This window comes from Bombina bombina, chromosome 10, assembly GCF_027579735.1.
Source record: "Bombina bombina isolate aBomBom1 chromosome 10, aBomBom1.pri, whole genome shotgun sequence".
Classification (NCBI taxonomy): Eukaryota; Metazoa; Chordata; class Amphibia; order Anura; family Bombinatoridae; genus Bombina; species Bombina bombina.
The window spans coordinates 158,652,604-158,674,627 of NC_069508.1; positions in this window are offsets into that span (position 1 = coordinate 158,652,604).

Below are 22,024 nucleotides of genomic sequence, written 5' to 3' on the forward strand. Positions count from 1 at the left end.
TATACATACAGTATATATATATATATATATATATATACAGTATATATATATATATATATTCACATAATTATATATAGGTATAGATATATACCGTTATATATAGTAATATCTTTTTAAAAAATACATAAACATATTCTGCTATGACCAGAACATTGGGATGTGAAATATTTACAGTAAATACACAGTGTAACACTTTAGTAAAAATGAGTATTGCATAAATATGTTATTACATGTTTTCATCTACTTAAAATGGGCTCCAATGCTTATATATATATATATATATATATATATATATATATATATATATATATATATATATATACACATACGGAAGGGAACTGCACTCTCATACCGGACCGGGTACACATCCTATGACCCTGCAACATGCTCAGCCCTGGGTGCCACTGGCACTCACAGGAAGCTGTGCTGTCCCCAGAGCCACAAGCAGTTAACCCCAGACAGGTCTGGGTGCAAGAACCATAGGGAAAATTACAAAACAAATTAATACAACACACAGAGAAAACCCAGCACTCACTTACAAGCTCTCAGCTAAGATTTAAAAGCAAAACTGGAAAGGTTAGTCACCGCATCTGGCCAAATGGGACAAGCTCAGGTACCACGTCAAGGTCCTCTCCAAAACCTGAGACCCTAAAACAGCCACACAATGCAAGCTTTCAAATCCAAACAAACTGAAAACAAAAAAAGGGTGCACAGGAATATGTAATCACCCTAGACATATACAAAACACGGAAGGGAACTGCACTCTCATACCGGACCGGGTACACATCCTATGACCCTGCATATATATATACTGTATATATGTCTATATGTGTGTACATATGTATTTTTTATGTGTATATATGTATTTACAGACATATATACACATATAAATAAAAGTAACAAAAACTTGCACTCGCTGGTCTTTTAAACACACTTTTTACTGTGAAAAAATAGTGACATTTCGGGGACAAAATATCCCCTTCCTCAGACACAGTGTAATGGCATCTCACACAATATATAGAGCAAACAAACATAGTAAACCCCTCCCCCCAATTAGGACCAAAAAAACACCAAAAATGGAGTCATGGTATCAGCCTTGTGACAATAATAAACAAATAGTGATCATAATGTTAACATGTCTGAACAATGTTTATAAAACTGTGTAAAGTGATTATACTAGATGACATTAAAATAACCAAATGGCAACATAGAACCCTACTTACATCATATGAAAGGCGTTCAATAAAATATTCAAAGATTAGAGGCAGGACTGCAGGTAGCTGTTACATAACATAATAACAAATCGGCATCTGCCGTATTTCATAATTAGGCACTAAAAGTCACTATTCAACTATCAACCATAAATGCACTGAAATACCATGAATGCAAGCTTGTATATGTACCTGGCAGTGCGAGTAAAGCTATCATCATGACCCTTGTTTGTTTGTGTACATGCCGCACATTAAACTCCACCGGGCCGAAACCCGGAAGTAAGGAGGAGGAGCACAGAATGGAGAACACCAGGGCAGTAGCGTGTATGTTGCTATGGTAACAAGCAATACAAACGCAATAATAAAACGGAACTCAGACCTCACACGATCGTAAATTAAGTGGAGCTCCAAAAACGAAGTGTGTAAATACATATGCCCAGCATGCTACTTTGAGACATAAATGGGGAAATTACCTTATATGTTGGACCACACAGAGACACTAATAGTAGTGGCAGGTTGTCATGGGGACTACTGGGAGGCATCATATGAATAAATGCACAAAGAAATAGCACCAACAAGATGGCATAGGGGCTAAAATGTGTTAGTGCTAGATCTTGGGTGCCATCAGTATAACAAAATGTGCCATCAGTGTAATAAGGTAATTGGGCATGTTTCGGGCAAGCTATAGCAGGGAATGGCTAGTCAGGAAAATTAGCTTATGTTACTCCTGAGAAAAGCAACCAACTCCGGGTAATCATAGAGGACCTATGCAAAAAAATTAATATAACATATCAGTGGTCCAATTATGACCCAAAAATTACACTAAACTTTAGACAAGCTGAACTACACTGAGAGACCTGTCAGGGGGAGTAATTCGCCAGAACTAGTTTTCTAGACAGAGAGCAAGTAAGAGTGTCCCATGGGGTAAAAACCTACAAAGTACCAACATAAGGGATAAACAACCACATTAGCAGACCTATACAACGAACTAAAGGTGGCAAAATGCTAAACCACACCTAACATACTACTGTGGAGGGCCCAGATCACTCACAACCAGTGGAAAACCTAAAGCTAATCCAATGTCAATGGGCATAGGTGTCCCAAATAGTATGGGTCACCCAGAAGGCACATTGTACCCCATCATAAACAAAAGCCCCACGGTGGACTTCAAGTGATAAACCAGTATACATATCCACATGGCCAATAAATTGGGAACAGAAAGTGGCTCTCATGTGGGTGGAAAGAAAAAAACGAAGGTGGCTCCCATCTTGGAAAAAATGCATCAAGAACATCCCATTAAAGAAAGCAATGCCAGTCAATGACTGTATTGAGTCCATTGAGTTGCACCGTATTTAAACAGTGTATCCATCTTGCTTCAGTTTGGAGAAGAATCTTGTTGCGTTCACCTCCTCGTCTTAACGGAGGGATATGGTCAATCAAAACAAATCTTAAGTCATTCACTGTGTGGCTGGCCTCAAGGAAATTCCTTGCCACAGGCTGATCGCTGGTCTTCTTCTTTAAGGCCGTCCTGATGGCTGATCTGTGGTTGGTGAATCTTATCTGGGCAGCGTCAGTAGTTTTGTCAACGTGAAAATGCCCACAACAGCCATTAAGGAGGTACACCACGTGGGTGGTAGTGCACGTGATGAAATGCCGGATCTGAAACCTCCTATTAGTGTGAGGGGGGCCAAACGTTGGGCCAGGTATCATAGCGCTGAATGTCGTGCACCCTGCGCACCTATAGCAGTCATTATTCTTGCTGCGTTGTAGCCAGTTGGATTGGGTATAGCAATGTGAAGGGTCCGTGATCATTAGGACATCCTTGAGGTTTTTATTTCTTTCATACCCCACTCTAGGGTGGTGCCACTTGTCGAATGGGAGGGTAGGGTTACTCTTTATGATATGCCAGTGCTGGTTAAGGCTTGTGCCCACCTTGCTGATAGTGGGACTATATACCATAGTAAACGTCAATCTTTGTGTGTCACCTCTATTTGTGGCACAGCCATCAGGTGCTGGATCGGTGACACCTTGCATACTCTGGTCAATTAACCATGAATTGTAGCCCCGCTGTATAAATTTCTCTGCCATTTTGGTTAGTTGTACCTGTCTCAACTCTGGTTCACTATTGTTTCTTGCCACTCGCACTAGCTGTGCTTTTGGGATGACTTTCAGTAGGGCAGTTGGGTGACTATTACTTGCGTGAAGTAATAAATTTTGGTCTGTCGGTTTACAGAACAGGGATGTCCCCAGATGGTTCTGGCCTTTCTTAAAGATCCTCAAGTCAAGGAAATCGATTGACATTTCATTGATGTTCAATTTGAATTTTACTAGATTCTCCAATTTGTTCAGTTGATCAAACCAGTTCACAAGTGCTTCAGCAGTACCACTCCAGACAATAAAGAGGTCGTCAATGTATTGACGGTAGAACCTCACTTCAGGTTTCTCAAAGACCCCCATAACTGATGTTTCATACTTATCTATAAACAGGTTGGCCAGGGATGGAGCTACATTCGAACCCATGGCAGTCCCTGCTATTTGCTGGTAGAAAGAGTTCTCGAAACAAAAGTAGTTGAGACATAGGCTTAACTCCAACAACTATATGAGGAAGTCCCTAGGGGGACTAACATAGGGATAGTGGTCCAATGCCTCCAAAATACAGAGTTTACCGCTCTCATGAGGAATGATCATGTAGAGGCTATTTACATCAGCCGTTGCGAGGATCCAAGAATCATCCTCTTCTAACTCAATCAATTCTGAGATGAGTTGTGATGAATCACATAGATAGGATCGGATGTTTTTTACCAGTGGCTGTAAAAAGTGGTCCACAAAGACTGCCAATCTGGAGGTGATAGAATTTCTTGCGGAGACAATCGGTCTCCCCGGTGGTCTCACCATCCTTTTGTGGATTTTTGGTAACGTATAAAGTATGGGGCATGAGGGGAATTCCACTAACAAGTACTTCTTGATGTTATTGTCAATCCAACCAGATGTACAGCCTTGGTCCCAGGCCCGGCGGTTTGTGTTACCTTGTGTTTTCTATCGCCAACTGCCCCTTCATAGGTGGGGCCTCCCCCTCATTTTCTTTGGCCGGCTCTTGTGGTGTCCCCCTGAAAAAACTTGTGGGGTGCCGGTTCCGCCAGTTGGATCGCTGCTTGTATGTGGCATGTACGTATCTGAGCCTGAACTGCTGTCAACTGTTTGCAGTGATTGTTTGGTGTAATATAGTAAAGGTAGTGTGACCAGCACTTGTAACCCAGATGCAGGAGGATAGTCACAAGCAACTGCCAAGCTGGTAAGTTTCAAATGAAAAAAGCAGCACAACAGCCCTCCTTGCAAATAATCTTCAATATTTATTGTTGCATTACAGGAACAGACAAAGACACCACGACGTTTCGGGGCTGATGCCCCTTAATCATGTGATCACATGATTAAGGGGCATCAGCCCCGAAACATCGTGGTGTCTTTGTCTGTTCCTGTAATGCAACAATAAATTTTGAAGATTATTTGCAAGGAGGACTGTCGTGCTGCTTTTTTCTTTTGTTTGGTGTAATATCACTGCCGTCTCCTCCTCTGTGCCTATGGTCTTCTATTATCACCCTCAATGAGCCATCGATATACTCTTTTTTCTTTATGATCCTCACTGACAATCTGTAGTTTTCTGTTCTTGAATTGGATGAGATTGTCCTTATATTCCTTGGCTTGAGTGGTCAGTTTATCCAGCCCCGGCTCAGTAGTGTCATCCCTCAGAGTCTGAATCTTTTTCATCTCACAATCCAGTATCTCCTGTTTCACTTTGTCCAGGAGGACCCTCACTTCCTCGATGACAAGCAGTATCAAATCCAGTGAGCACTTGTTTAGAATGGCGAACCGGCGCTTGCAGAAATCCGGGTTCGTACGTCCTATTGTGGGTAAATGTTTAATCCGAAACCCACGAGGTATTAACATCCTTCTATAGTACTCAGAAAGGTACAATCCATGGAGTTTCAAATCCACCTCCTTTTTCTTCAATTTCAGAAGTGTGAGGAAGATGGAGTTAACTGGACCATCATTATTCATGTCTTCATCCAAAGCAAATAGGATTCTGGCTGCATCATTCTCAGTGAATGTCAGTACCTCAGTGGCCATGTCAGTATCCATAATGCTTGGTTACACAAGGTGTAGTGCACGTGAGAGTGCTGTAGTGCATGTGAAAGTGCTGTAGTGCTGTGGTGCAGAGAGTGCGGCAGATGCCGATTTGTTATTATGTTATGTTACAGCTACCTGCAGTCCTGCCTCTAATCTTTGAATATTTTATTGAACGCCTTACATATGATGAAAGTAGGGTTCTATGTTGCCATTTGGTTATTTTAATGTCACCTAGTATAATCACTTTACACAGTTCTATAAATTGTTCAGACATCACTATTTGTTTATTATTGTCACAAGGCTGTTACCACGACTCCATTTTTGGTGTTTTTTTGGTCCTAATTGGAGGGAGGGGTTTACTATGTTTGTTTGCTCTATATATTGTGTGAGATGCCATTACACTGTGTCTGAGGAAGGGGATATTTTGTCCCCGAAACGTTGCTATTTTTTCACAGTAAAAAGTGTGTTTAAAAGGCCAGGAAGTGCAAGTTTTTGTTACTTTTATTTATCCTGGCAGCTAAGCTGAGAAGTGAGAGTGCTCTCCTGTGTTCTACTACTACTGCACATATAAATACATAGGTATACACCTGAGACCTCATATATTTGATGTGTTTTGTGACACTTTTTTTGTTTGGCAAAACAGTTAACCAGAGGTCTGAGGACTCGCTATCCCGACAAACGTTAAAGGGACAGTAAACCCAAAATTTTTCTTTCATTATTTAGATAGAGAATACAATTTTTTAAAGTTTCCAATTTACTTCTATTTTTAAATTTGTTTTGTTCTCATGTTATTCTTTGTTGAAGGGATACCTAGGTAGGTAGCGTGCACATGCCTGAAGCACTACATGACAGGAAATAGTGCTGCCATCTAGTGCTCCTGCTAATAATAACATTTTTGCAAAACTGCTGCCATATAGTGTTGTGGACACGTGCACGCTCACAAGCTTACATCCCAGCTTTTCAACAAAGGATAACAAGAAAAGTAAGAGAATTTAATAACAGAAGTAAATTGGAAAGTTGTTTAAAATTGTATGCTCTATCTGAATCATGAAAGAAAAAAATTGGGTTTTATGTCCCTTTAACTTCAAAAACAGCTTTTCGCTTGTACGTAAAAGTTAGCGCTCCATTCGTAATCTGGCCCTCTGTCAGAAAGTAAAAAGCACTTTTGGGTGCAAATCACCAAGAGATTGGGATCGCGTCATAATGCTTCTTTGTTGCGTTCTAATAACATCGTATTGGAATATATGAAAATCCTATTTTTCTGACTGAGATTTGTGGAAAATATTTGACAATATAAAATATATTTATAGATTAAACCATATGTATCTACAATCAGATAAAGCATAGAAACAAAACAAAATGGGTTAGGCACTCCTAATGCAAAGACAATAAGGGGTCGATTTGTGAAGCAGAGAATGCTGCTTCCGACCCATTACGCTACAGGTCCGCCTGAAGCAGAAGTTAAGAAGCGCTCCTTAACTCGTCCTCCACCTCTGAGGCGGCTGACAGCAATCAGCCTGATCAGATACGATCGGATTTATTGACACCCCCTGCTAGCGAATGATTGGCCGCGAATGTGCAGGGGGCGGCATTGCACAAGCAGTTCACTAGAAATGCTTGCGCAATGATAAATGCCGACAGTGTATGCTACAGCGGATCACGTCCGCCCACACATTAGTAAATCGACCCCTAAAGCTCATCTCTGTGAGATACAGAAATAGAAACTGTCAGATTCTTAAAATAATCTAAAAAAACGGTGCACAGCAAAATCTCTCACACAGCACAAAGGATTATTTTTGTATGTTATTGCCAGGAGTCATCTGGGAATCGCTGAGGATTTATGTGTGAGCATGGGATAGTTTATCAGTACCAGAAAGAAAGATGTTTATTTGGTCTGTTTACATTGAATGCACAATAAACATTTGCTAGTTTTCCCACACATCATGGGATGTAGCTGCCATATCACAGGAAATTACAGCTATTGCCATTAGTTAGTTCAATATTTTTTCTTAATTTCTAAAGAGTTAAAAGATCATAAATTTTAATGTTTTTAAAGAGAAAGTGGTATCTGAAAGGACCAGCAGCACACCTCAAAATCCATGAGAACCATTTTGCATTTCTGTTACTCCTAAAATGATAAATTCACCTGCACGTTAAATGGCATTAATCACAAACTGGAACTTGATATCTCAGAAGCATTTTGCAATGAAGAAGTAATGTATATTTTGTGTTTTCACTGAAAACCCTCCGCTCCTTCCTAAAAGTGGTTTAGCACTGATGCTCCACAGTTAAAAGGACATTAAACACTGGAAAACATAATTGCTTGAATGTTGTATTCAAAGCAAAGTATTATTCTGAGAATAATTTGTATAGGTTTTTAAAAAAAATTATATCAGTTGTTCAAATACTAAAAAAAAGGGAAACTTTCAAATGTCCATAAAACAGTGGGCACCACCATATTGTAACTTAGGTTACCTTTCTGGGCTTGAAGCAGACTTAAAGGGATAGGAAAGTCAAAATTAAATAGAGCATAATAGATGTAAATCCACATGAACTCAATAGCATATAAGCATATAATCATTCCATCAAAACTTCATAATAAACAATGTCCATATTTACAATCAGCCTACATATCACAGCATAAATAGTTTTTAATTTTAGCATTATAACCCTTGATTTTACTCAGAGCACAGCCCCATCTACAAATCTGTGCAAAACTGAGGCTATTGCAAGATATACTATGTCACTCCACAATTTAACCAACATACTAGAGGGCGTAAAATAATCTTCAAAAGTGTAGCAAAATACAAAACTTATCATATATAGTGAGTTGTATAGTCATCAGTACCCACAATCATGAAAATCACATAAACTGTTGCAAAAAGTGACTCAGACAACAGAACTGCACAAGCTACGCCTCTCTACCGTTATTAATGAATATATATATGTGTGTGTGTATTTAGGTGTTTATATATGTTTATATGTACATATATATATATATATATATATATATATATATATATATATATATATATATATGGGAAATGACGGAGGGGACGCAACTGCTAAGAGCTAATAAGTAGTGACCCACCAGTTCTTGGACAAATACCGGTATGGCCTCAATATGACTTAAATGTGGTGCAGACCCTTAAAATAAATTATATGGGTTTTAAGACAGAGAAAAAACCTGAACCTAGTATATCAGGATGAAAGACAGGGAATTCAGCACTCTTTTCAAAAAGTTTTTTATTTAGCTCATCAAAGTAAAATGAGGGGTATCCCAAAAAAAGAATAAACTTGAGTGGCCACAAGAGAGGACAATCTCTAGCATTTATTTAGCGAAACATATTGTTTCAAAAATACAAATACAATATGTCTATAACAATAGACCAAGAAAGAAATTGTACATACAACAGAAAAAATGAACACAAAATAATAAAACAAACCTGACCGGTCAGGGGTTGGCGTGAATACCTGAACTTTGTACATATACTGACATGGAATTTCAACAGGTATACCTATATTACAGAAGATAGCTAAATTTGCTGTCAATTATCATGTCAGACAGAGATATCTCAATGTGTGAATGGTGAAGTAACTATATTTCACACGGAGCCTTTGTCATACTACTACACCCAGCTGCGAGCGGCACCTTCAAGTATAGGGTTAATTGCCGGGCAGGTATAAGAATGGGATTTAAGTAGATACTGACATTTGCGCCCACAGAAATATGGTGTAACTATGGGCAATACATATAAGGCTTATTTTTATATTGTGCATACAAATAAAAAGGGAGATATATTAGTGAGACACACTTTTTAAACTACTACACCCTACTGCGTGCGGCACCTTAAGATGTAAGGCTAAATGCCGTGCAGGTGTATAGATGGGATCTAAGTAGTTAATAGTGTATCTCATAATATGTACATTCGTCTGTTAGTAAGCAGGAAGCAAACAGTATAGGCGTAAGCATGGAACGTAGCTCAGCAGGAATAAGTAGCAGGCAGATAGTAGCATATATTTCTGTTAGTTGCTAGACAGTCCCGTGCAAGCAGTCTTAAATGCATGAGGATGAAAAGTTCATGATAGAGATGGTAAGCATAAGTGCAAAGTGGGAGACTGCACGGTAGTTGTGCTTAGTAGTGGTAGTTTTACCCTTGCAACCGGGTAGCAATATCCAGTTCTTATATAGATGTGCCTATTTATCAGGCAAGACTTATAATGGCATACGACCTGTTTCCTGCTCAGTCCCAGGACTATTGTATGGCAAGCAGTCCTTTGTGGATCCCCAAATCCATCTTACAGGAGATCCTTCATGAGCGTAAGTTTGCAGAGCTGTTAAGTTCAGTGGCGTTCACACGAACCTCATGTTCCGTGTCGGCTTGTCCAATGCCGACGCGCGTTTCACCCGCTGGGTGTGTCGGGCTTCGTCAGGGCGTAATGACGTAGGGAGCTTCTCCTCTCCCTTTTAAGCTTAAGAAAAACCACGCCCCTATTAGAAAGCTATAGAGCTTCATAGTGCTAGACAGGATATTTGAAACTTAACGGACATACTATATATTACCCAAATTCTGGTGGTATTAAAAACATAGCAAGTCTGGTTCATAACGTAAGTGAAAAGTTATATACAAAAGGAAATAAAAAACTTTATATGTACAAAATGAGTTATAATTTGGTCATGCATGTTGTAAGGTAAATATGAGAGAGTTACCAAATGGAATCTACGCTAAAGCCCTGCGTACAAAATACTCAGTTGAAAAAATATATCATATTGCCATTCTATAGTACTTGTATGGAGAAGGTGCTTAATTGAGTATTTTGTTATATCACTGTATGGTACACAAATATCTGAGAACGAGAGTGAGGTTAAGAAGGCATTTATGCCTTACAGAAAGCAGGCCATGTCTATCCTATCGTTTAACCCTTTAGGTATCTGGGTTTGTAGGATCGTAATCCACCTACATTCCTTCTGGAGGAGGACTTTATCGTTGTCACCCCCTCTGTTATTGGTAATGCCTCTGTCAATACCAATGAATGAGAGGGAGTCAGGGTTGCAGGCGTGAATTTCTTCAAAGTGTTTTGCCACATTACTCTTGGGATTTTTATATTTAATGTCATCCCTATGTTCAGTTATCCTATCCTTTATGGCTCTCCTGGTCTTACCCACGTAAAAACGTGGGCAACTACAGGAGAGGAGGTAAATAACCCCTTCGGTACTGCATGTAATGTGGTGTTTTAATTTATACATTTTTCCTGTATGGGTGGAAAACACTTTAGTTTTTGCCATGTATTTGCACGCCACACATCGCCCACAGGGATGGTTTCCAGTGGACCTGTGTGTGGTAAGCCAATCCGTTTGTTTTCTGAGTGACGTATACTGACTTCTCACGAGTTTGTCTCTCAAGTTAGGTGCTCTTCTGGCAGTGATAGTGGGGTAGTCTCCTACTTCTCTAGATACCCCTTCATCACTCGTTAGAACGTGCCAGTTTTTTTGCAGTATCCTTCTCAGGGTTTTCCAGTGACAATTATAGTCCGCTATTAGTCTGATTGGACCCTGTTTAGCTTTTTGTTTGGGTACAAGAAGTTGTTCTCGGTTCGAACTAGCTGCTTCATTTAGAGCTCTGTCAACAACTCTTTTTGAATACCCCCTATTTAGGAACCGTTGGTGCATCTCTTTGGCATGTTCATAGTATTTTGTTTTTGTGGAGCAGTTACGACGGAGTCTAAGGAATTGCCCCTTAGGTATCCCCTTCTTCAAATGGTCGGGATGATGGCTTGTCGCAAGAAGCAAACTATTGGTTGCAGTGGTTTTTCGAAAATTCTCAGTCACTACTGAACCCTGGTTGAGAATAATCTTAATATCCAGAAAGGATATTTCCTTCTTGCTGCTTTGCAGAGTGAGATCGATATTTCTGTCATTTTTATTCAGAGTTTCTACAAAAGTAGAAAGACTTGTTTCTGAGCCCTCCCATATGAGGAAGATGTCATCCACATATCGAAGCCATATGTGGATGTTTTCCTCAAAAAGAGGGCTCTGATATACATTTTCCATCTCCCAGGCTCCCAAATGGAGGCAAGCATATGTGGGGGCACATGTCGCCCCCATAGCTGTCCCCTGCTGTTGAACATACACTTTGTTGTCAAAGAGAAACACATTATTCGTCAAAATGAACTCTAACAGTTCCATGACAAAGTCAGTGTGCTGTTGTGTTTGTGTGCCTCTCATCGCAAGAAAGTGGTGGCATGCCTTCAAACCAACATTGTGAGGGATGGACGAATAAAGTCCTTCCACATCTAGACAGGCCATGATGGCACCTGGAGGGACTGACAGGTTATCAATTTTTCTTAAGAAATCTGCCGTGTCCAGGATGTAAGATGGTAGTGTGCTCAGAAATGGTCTAAGGAAGTAGTCTACATAGTTGCCTAAGTTTTCAGTTAGGCTGCCAATGCCGGCAATTATTGGACGGCCAGGCGGATGGTTAGCATTCTTATGTATTTTAGGAATACAGTAGAAGACAGGTGTTATTGGATGTTCAGGGTAAAGATATTTCTGTTCATGAGTAGTGATCAAGCCATCATTCTTTGCTCTTTTCAATATATTGAAAAGTTTAAATTGTAGGGAAGATGTTGGATTGAATGTCAATGCTTTGTAATGCTTCTTATTCAGAAGTTGGCGTTTTACCTCTAGGACATACAGGTTCTCATCCCACAGGACTAGGTTTCCACCTTTGTCCGCGGGCTTGATCACAAACCCTTTTGCCGTGATGAGGTCGGTGAGTGCTTTGCGTTCTGATTTTGTTAAATTATCATCAACAATTCCTGTAAAGGACAGTCGATTCACCTCTTTCTCAACTTCTCTTACAAAAATATTGACAGCTGGCACCATTGATAGTTGCGGCATATACTTAGATTTTGCTTTAAGATTGGAGGTGGTTTTATTGTAATGAGGAAGATCCTTGATCTGGATAGAAGCATTTTGGCTTCCTTCATTTTCTTCTAATAGGCTTTGTAGGTTTTCTAAAGTGGTCTTGTCCTCCATAGTAATGGCGACATCGTCCACTAGGTGTTTGCTTTTGCCCTTCATTAATTGTGACAACACAATTTTTCGGGCAAACAAATGGAGGTCTTTTATGAAATTGAACTTATCTAGGTTATTCGAGGGGCAGAAAGAAAGACCTTTTTTAAGTACCTCTATGTGAGCGAGGTTTAGCTTAAAAGAGGATAAATTTATTATCTGGAGGCCTTCTTCAGCTGTTTTTAGTATCCCCTGCGTCCCCGGAATCGCTGGGGTCTGCCCCTCACAAAATTCCCCCGATTTTGTTGTTGCCTCCGTTGTCTGGAGGGATATCTCCTCTCTCGTGAGTCTGAATTTTTCCCTCCTCCACCTTCTCTTCCTACCTCCTCTCCTCCTTCCCCTAAAAAATCATGTGATTTTTCCGTTGCTGATCTATGGTGATCTGATTCTACATCAGACACATCTGTGCCAGAATCATAAGTCCCCCTTACTGCAAGGTAATTGTAAACTTTGTTATTCTTATAGTCATCATTATCTCTGGACAGTTTCCTGCCTTTCCTTAATTTAATGTCATTTTGTAGCCTAGCAATCTGTTCTTTAATTTCTTCATTAAGTTTTACAAAGTTATGATTGTTAGAAAAGGTGTTTACTACTTTTAGGCTTTCCTCTGCCTGTGTAATTGTCTTGTCCAATCTTTCTTTATTACGTTTAACCATTTTACCCATCAAAGTGATGGAGCACTCTGTCAGGCTGGAATTCCAGTCCTCTATGAACGCTTCTCCTCCTTCATCTTCCCTAAGATTGGTGCCGGGGTCTAGTCTCAATCGTAGACCCCTAGGTATGATACTATTTTTAATATAGTTCTCTAGACTGGAAGTTTCGGCCCTGAGTTTGACCTGTTTCACTAAGAGTTTTTTGTAGTTCTTAAATGCCCCATATATATTGACTGGTGCATTATTCTCTACCTGACTCTCTTCCAGACCTGACAAGGACAGAGATGCTGTTAGCTCTGCCTCCCAATTCTCATCAGATAGTGTGAAAGCCATATCAGTGGTATAATTGACAAAAAGGGGCTTAAATGCCAAAGATTTCTCTGTCTCCTGTGGCCACGCAAGTTTAGGATACACCCAAGAGTTGTAAACTCTTGAAAAATTATTAATAGCAATAAAAGGTCACCTCTCCGGAAACCTATAGCTTGGTCATTAGACCCAGTAGTATAGGTACTGTAATTTGAAAAATAGGGGAAATGACGGAGGGGACGCAACTGCTAAGAGCTAATAAGTAGTGACCCACCAGTTCTTGGACAAATACCGGTATGGCCTCAATATGACTTAAATGTGGTGCAGACCCTTAAAATAAATTATATGGGTTTTAAGACAGAGAAAAAACCTGAACCTAGTATATCAGGATGAAAGACAGGGAATTCAGCACTCTTTTCAAAAAGTTTTTTATTTAGCTCATCAAAGTAAAATGAGGGGTATCCCAAAAAAAGAATAAACTTGAGTGGCCACAAGAGAGGACAATCTCTAGCATTTATTTAGCGAAACATATTGTTTCAAAAATACAAATACAATATGTCTATAACAATAGACCAAGAAAGAAATTGTACATACAACAGAAAAAATGAACACAAAATAATAAAACAAACCTGACCGGTCAGGGGTTGGCGTGAATACCTGAACTTTGTACATATACTGACATGGAATTTCAACAGGTATACCTATATTACAGAAGATAGCTAAATTTGCTGTCAATTATCATGTCAGACAGAGATATCTCAATGTGTGAATGGTGAAGTAACTATATTTCACACGGAGCCTTTGTCATACTACTACACCCAGCTGCGAGCGGCACCTTCAAGTATAGGGTTAATTGCCGGGCAGGTATAAGAATGGGATTTAAGTAGATACTGACATTTGCGCCCACAGAAATATGGTGTAACTATGGGCAATACATATAAGGCTTATTTTTATATTGTGCATACAAATAAAAAGGGAGATATATTAGTGAGACACACTTTTTAAACTACTACACCCTACTGCGTGCGGCACCTTAAGATGTAAGGCTAAATGCCGTGCAGGTGTATAGATGGGATCTAAGTAGTTAATAGTGTATCTCATAATATGTACATTCGTCTGTTAGTAAGCAGGAAGCAAACAGTATAGGCGTAAGCATGGAACGTAGCTCAGCAGGAATAAGTAGCAGGCAGATAGTAGCATATATTTCTGTTAGTTGCTAGACAGTCCCGTGCAAGCAGTCTTAAATGCATGAGGATGAAAAGTTCATGATAGAGATGGTAAGCATAAGTGCAAAGTGGGAGACTGCACGGTAGTTGTGCTTAGTAGTGGTAGTTTTACCCTTGCAACCGGGTAGCAATATCCAGTTCTTATATAGATGTGCCTATTTATCAGGCAAGACTTATAATGGCATACGACCTGTTTCCTGCTCAGTCCCAGGACTATTGTATGGCAAGCAGTCCTTTGTGGATCCCCAAATCCATCTTACAGGAGATCCTTCATGAGCGTAAGTTTGCAGAGCTGTTAAGTTCAGTGGCGTTCACACGAACCTCATGTTCCGTGTCGGCTTGTCCAATGCCGACGCGCGTTTCACCCGCTGGGTGTGTCGGGCTTCGTCAGGGCGTAATGACGTAGGGAGCTTCTCCTCTCCCTTTTAAGCTTAAGAAAAACCACGCCCCTATTAGAAAGCTATAGAGCTTCATAGTGCTAGACAGGATATTTGAAACTTAACGGACATACTATATATTACCCAAATTCTGGTGGTATTAAAAACATAGCAAGTCTGGTTCATAACGTAAGTGAAAAGTTATATACAAAAGGAAATAAAAAACTTTATATGTACAAAATGAGTTATAATTTGGTCATGCATGTTGTAAGGTAAATATGAGAGAGTTACCAAATGGAATCTACGCTAAAGCCCTGCGTACAAAATACTCAGTTGAAAAAATATATCATATTGCCATTCTATAGTACTTGTATGGAGAAGGTGCTTAATTGAGTATTTTGTTATATCACTGTATGGTACACAAATATCTGAGAACGAGAGTGAGGTTAAGAAGGCATTTATGCCTTACAGAAAGCAGGCCATGTCTATCCTATCGTTTAACCCTTTAGGTATCTGGGTTTGTAGGATCGTAATCCACCTACATTCCTTCTGGAGGAGGACTTTATCGTTATCACCCCCCTCTGTTATTGGTAATGCCTCTGTCAATACCAATGAATGAGAGGGAGTCAGGGTTGCAGGCGTGAATTTCTTCAAAGTGTTTTGCCACATTACTCTTGGGATTTTTATATTTAATGTCATCCCTATGTTCAGTTATCCTATCCTTTATGGCTCTCCTGGTCTTACCCACGTAAAAACGTGGGCAACTACAGGAGAGGAGGTAAATAACCCCTTCGGTACTGCATGTAATGTGGTGTTTTAATTTATACATTTTTCCTGTATGGGTGGAAAACACTTTAGTTTTTGCCATGTATTTGCACGCCACACATCGCCCACAGGGATGGTTTCCAGTGGACCTGTGTGTGGTAAGCCAATCCGTTTGTTTTCTGAGTGACGTATACTGACTTCTCACGAGTTTGTCTCTCAAGTTAGGTGCTCTTCTGGCAGTGATAGTGGGGTAGTCTCCTACTTCTCTAGATACCCCTTCATCACTCGTTAGAACGTGCCAGTTTTTTTGCAGTATCCTTCTCAGGGTTTTCCAGTGACAATTATAGTCCGCTAGTCCATACAGGTCCATACAGGAAAAATGTATAAATTAAAACACCACATTACATGCAGTACCGAAGGGGTTATTTACCTCCTCTCCTGTAGTTGCCCACGTTTTTACGTGGGTAAGACCAGGAGAGCCATAAAGGATAGGATAACTGAACATAGGGATGACATTAAATATAAAAATCCCAAGAGTAATGTGGCAAAACACTTTGAAGAAATTCACGCCTGCAACCCTGACTCCCTCTCATTCATTGGTATTGACAGAGGCATTACCAATAACAGAGGGGGTGACAACGATAAAGTCCTCCTCCAGAAGGAATGTAGGTGGATTACGATCCTACAAACCCAGATACCTAAAGGGTTAAACGATAGGATAGACATGGCCTGCTTTCTGTAAGGCATAAATGCCTTCTTAACCTCACTCTCGTTCTCAGATATTTGTGTACCATACAGTGATATAACAAAATACTCAATTAAGCACCTTCTCCATACAAGTACTATAGAATGGCAATATGATATATTTTTTCAACTGAGTATTTTGTACGCAGGGCTTTAGCGTAGATTCCATTTGGTAACTCTCTCATATTTACCTTACAACATGCATGACCAAATTATAACTCATTTTGTACATATAAAGTTTTTTATTTCCTTTTGTATATAACTTTTCACTTACGTTATGAACCAGACTTGCTATGTTTTTAATACCACCAGAATTTGGGTAATATATAGTATGTCCGTTAAGTTTCAAATATCCTGTCTAGCACTATGAAGCTCTATAGCTTTCTAATAGGGGCGTGGTTTTTCTTAAGCTTAAAAGGGAGAGGAGAAGCTCCCTACGTCATTACGCCCTGACGAAGCCCGACACACCCAGCGGGTGAAACGCGCGTCGGCATTGGACAAGCCGACACGGAACATGAGGTTCGTGTGAACGCCACTGAACTTAACAGCTCTGCAAACTTACGCTCATGAAGGATCTCCTGTAAGATGGATTTGGGGATCCACAAAGGACTGCTTGCCATACAATAGTCCTGGGACTGAGCAGGAAACAGGTCGTATGCCATTATAAGTCTTGCCTGATAAATAGGCACATCTATATAAGAACTGGATATTGCTACCCGGTTGCAAGGGTAAAACTACCACTACTAAGCACAACTACCGTGCAGTCTCCCACTTTGCACTTATGCTTACCATCTCTATCATGAACTTTTCATCCTCATGCATTTAAGACTGCTTGCACGGGACTGTCTAGCAACTAACAGAAATATATGCTACTATCTGCCTGCTACTTATTCCTGCTGAGCTACGTTCCATGCTTACGCCTATACTGTTTGCTTCCTGCTTACTAACAGACGAATGTACATATTATGAGATACACTATTAACTACTTAGATCCCATCTATACACCTGCACGGCATTTAGCCTTACATCTTAAGGTGCCGCACGCAGTAGGGTGTAGTAGTTTAAAAAGTGTGTCTCACTAATATATCTCCCTTTTTATTTGTATGCACAATATAAAAATAAGCCTTATATGTATTGCCCATAGTTACACCATATTTCTGTGGGCGCAAATGTCAGTATCTACTTAAATCCCATTCTTATACCTGCCCGGCAATTAACCCTATACTTGAAGGTGCCGCTCGCAGCTGGGTGTAGTAGTATGACAAAGGCTCCGTGTGAAATATAGTTACTTCACCATTCACACATTGAGATATCTCTGTCTGACATGATAATTGACAGCAAATTTAGCTATCTTCTGTAATATAGGTATACCTGTTGAAATTCCATGTCAGTATATGTACAAAGTTCAGGTATTCACGCCAACCCCTGACCGGTCAGGTTTGTTTTATTATTTTGTGTTCATTTTTTCTGTTGTATGTACAATTTCTTTCTTGGTCTATTGTTATAGACATATTGTATTTGTATTTTTGAAACAATATGTTTCGCTAAATAAATGCTAGAGATTGTCCTCTCTTGTGGCCACTCAAGTTTATTCTTTTTTTGGGATACCCCTCATTTTACTTTGATGAGCTAAATAAAAAACTTTTTGAAAAGAGTGCTGAATTCCCTGTCTTTCATCCTGATATACTAGGTTCAGGTTTTTTCTCTGTCTTAAAACCCATATAATTTATTTTAAGGGTCTGCACCACATTTAAGTCATATTGAGGCCATACCGGTATTTGTCCAAGAACTGGTGGGTCACTACTTATTAGCTCTTAGCAGTTGCGTCCCCTCCGTCATTTCCCCTATTTTTCAAATTACAGTACCTATACTACTGGGTCTAATGACCAAGCTATAGGTTTCCGGAGAGGTGACCTTTTATTGCTATTAATAATTTTTCAAGAGTTTACAACTCTTGGGTGTATCCTAAACTTGCGTGGCCACAGGAGACAGAGAAATCTTTGGCATTTAAGCCCCTTTTTGTCAATTATACCACTGATATGGCTTTCACACTATCTGATGAGAATTGGGAGGCAGAGCTAACAGCATCTCTGTCCTTGTCAGGTCTGGAAGAGAGTCAGGTAGAGAATAATGCACCAGTCAATATATATGGGGCATTTAAGAACTACAAAAAACTCTTAGTGAAACAGGTCAAACTCAGGGCCGAAACTTCCAGTCTAGAGAACTATATTAAAAATAGTATCATACCTAGGGGTCTACGATTGAGACTAGACCCCGGCACCAATCTTAGGGAAGATGAAGGAGGAGAAGCGTTCATAGAGGACTGGAATTCCAGCCTGACAGAGTGCTCCATCACTTTGATGGGTAAAATGGTTAAACGTAATAAAGAAAGATTGGACAAGACAATTACACAGGCAGAGGAAAGCCTAAAAGTAGTAAACACCTTTTCTAACAATCATAACTTTGTAAAACTTAATGAAGAAATTAAAGAACAGATTGCTAGGCTACAAAATGACATTAAATTAAGGAAAGGCAGGAAACTGTCCAGAGATAATGATGACTATAAGAATAACAAAGTTTACAATTACCTTGCAGTAAGGGGGACTTATGATTCTGGCACAGATGTGTCTGATGTAGAATCAGATCACCATAGATCAGCAACGGAAAAATCACATGATTTTTTAGGGGAAGGAGGAGAGGAGGTAGGAAGAGAAGGTGGAGGAGGGAAAAATTCAGACTCACGAGAGAGGAGATATCCCTCCAGACAACGGAGGCAACAACAAAATCGGGGGAATTTTGTGAGGGGCAGACCCCAGCGATTCCGGGGACGCAGGGGATACTAAAAACAGCTGAAGAAGGCCTCCAGATAATAAATTTATCCTCTTTTAAGCTAAACCTCGCTCACATAGAGGTACTTAAAAAAGGTCTTTCTTTCTGCCCCTCGAATAACCTAGATAAGTTCAATTTCATAAAAGACCTCCATTTGTTTGCCCGAAAAATTGTGTTGTCACAATTAATGAAGGGCAAAAGCAAACACCTAGTGGACGATGTCGCCATTACTATGGAGGACAAGACCACTTTAGAAAACCTACAAAGCCTATTAGAAGAAAATGAAGGAAGCCAAAATGCTTCTATCCAGATCAAGGATCTTCCTCATTACAATAAAACCACCTCCAATCTTAAAGCAAAATCTAAGTATATGCCGCAACTATCAATGGTGCCAGCTGTCAATATTTTTGTAAGAGAAGTTGAGAAAGAGGTGAATCGACTGTCCTTTACAGGAATTGTTGATGATAATTTAACAAAATCAGAACGCAAAGCACTCACCGACCTCATCACGGCAAAAGGGTTTGTGATCAAGCCCGCGGACAAAGGTGGAAACCTAGTCCTGTGGGATGAGAACCTGTATGTCCTAGAGGTAAAACGCCAACTTCTGAATAAGAAGCATTACAAAGCATTGACATTCAATCCAACATCTTCCCTACAATTTAAACTTTTCAATATATTGAAAAGAGCAAAGAATGATGGCTTGATCACTACTCATGAACAGAAATATCTTTACCCTGAACATCCAATAACACCTGTCTTCTACTGTATTCCTAAAATACATAAGAATGCTAACCATCCGCCTGGCCGTCCAATAATTGCCGGCATTGGCAGCCTAACTGAAAACTTAGGCAACTATGTAGACTACTTCCTTAGACCATTTCTGAGCACACTACCATCTTACATCCTGGACACGGCAGATTTCTTAAGAAAAATTGATAACCTGTCAGTCCCTCCAGGTGCCATCATGGCCTGTCTAGATGTGGAAGGACTTTATTCGTCCATCCCTCACAATGTTGGTTTGAAGGCATGCCACCACTTTCTTGCGATGAGAGGCACACAAACACAACAGCACACTGACTTTGTCATGGAACTGTTAGAGTTCATTTTGACGAATAATGTGTTTCTCTTTGACAACAAAGTGTATGTTCAACAGCAGGGGACAGCTATGGGGGCGACATGTGCCCCCACATATGCTTGCCTCCATTTGGGAGCCTGGGAGATGGAAAATGTATATCAGAGCCCTCTTTTTGAGGAAAACATCCACATATGGCTTCGATATGTGGATGACATCTTCCTCATATGGGAGGGCTCAGAAACAAGTCTTTCTACTTTTGTAGAAACTCTGAATAAAAATGACAGAAATATCTATCTCACTCTGCAAAGCAGCAAGAAGGAAATATCCTTTCTGGATATTAAGATTATTCTCAACCAGGGTTCAGTAGTGACTGAGAATTTTCGAAAAACCACTGCAACCAATAGTTTGCTTCTTGCGACAAGCCATCATCCCGACCATTTGAAGAAGGGGATACCTAAGGGGCAATTCCTTAGACTCCGTCGTAACTGCTCCACAAAAACAAAATACTATGAACATGCCAAAGAGATGCACCAACGGTTCCTAAATAGGGGGTATTCAAAAAGAGTTGTTGACAGAGCTCTAAATGAAGCAGCTAGTTCGAACCGAGAACAACTTCTTGTACCCAAACAAAAAAGCTAAACAGGGTCCAATCAGACTAATAGCGGACTATAATTGTCACTGGAAAACCCTGAGAAGGATACTGCAAAAAAACTGGCACGTTCTAACGAGTGATGAAGGGGTATCTAGAGAAGTAGGAGACTACCCCACTATCACTGCCAGAAGAGCACCTAACTTGAGAGACAAACTCGTGAGAAGTCAGTATACGTCACTCAGAAAACAAACGGATTGGCTTACCACACACAGGTCCACTGGAAACCATCCCTGTGGGCGATGTGTGGCGTGCAAATACATGGCAAAAACTAAAGTGTTTTCCACCCATACAGGAAAAATGTATAAATTAAAACACCACATTACATGCAGTACCGAAGGGGTTATTTACCTCCTCTCCTGTAGTTGCCCACGTTTTTACGTGGGTAAGACCAGGAGAGCCATAAAGGATAGGATAACTGAACATAGGGATGACATTAAATATAAAAATCCCAAGAGTAATGTGGCAAAACACTTTGAAGAAATTCACGCCTGCAACCCTGACTCCCTCTCATTCATTGGTATTGACAGAGGCATTACCAATAACAGAGGGGGTGACAACGATAAAGTCCTCCTCCAGAAGGAATGTAGGTGGATTACGATCCTACAAACCCAGATACCTAAAGGGTTAAACGATAGGATAGACATGGCCTGCTTTCTGTAAGGCATAAATGCCTTCTTAACCTCACTCTCGTTCTCAGATATTTGTGTACCATACAGTGATATAACAAAATACTCAATTAAGCACCTTCTCCATACAAGTACTATAGAATGGCAATATGATATATTTTTTCAACTGAGTATTTTGTACGCAGGGCTTTAGCGTAGATTCCATTTGGTAACTCTCTCATATTTACCTTACAACATGCATGACCAAATTATAACTCATTTTGTACATATAAAGTTTTTTATTTCCTTTTGTATATAACTTTTCACTTACGTTATGAACCAGACTTGCTATGTTTTTAATACCACCAGAATTTGGGTAAT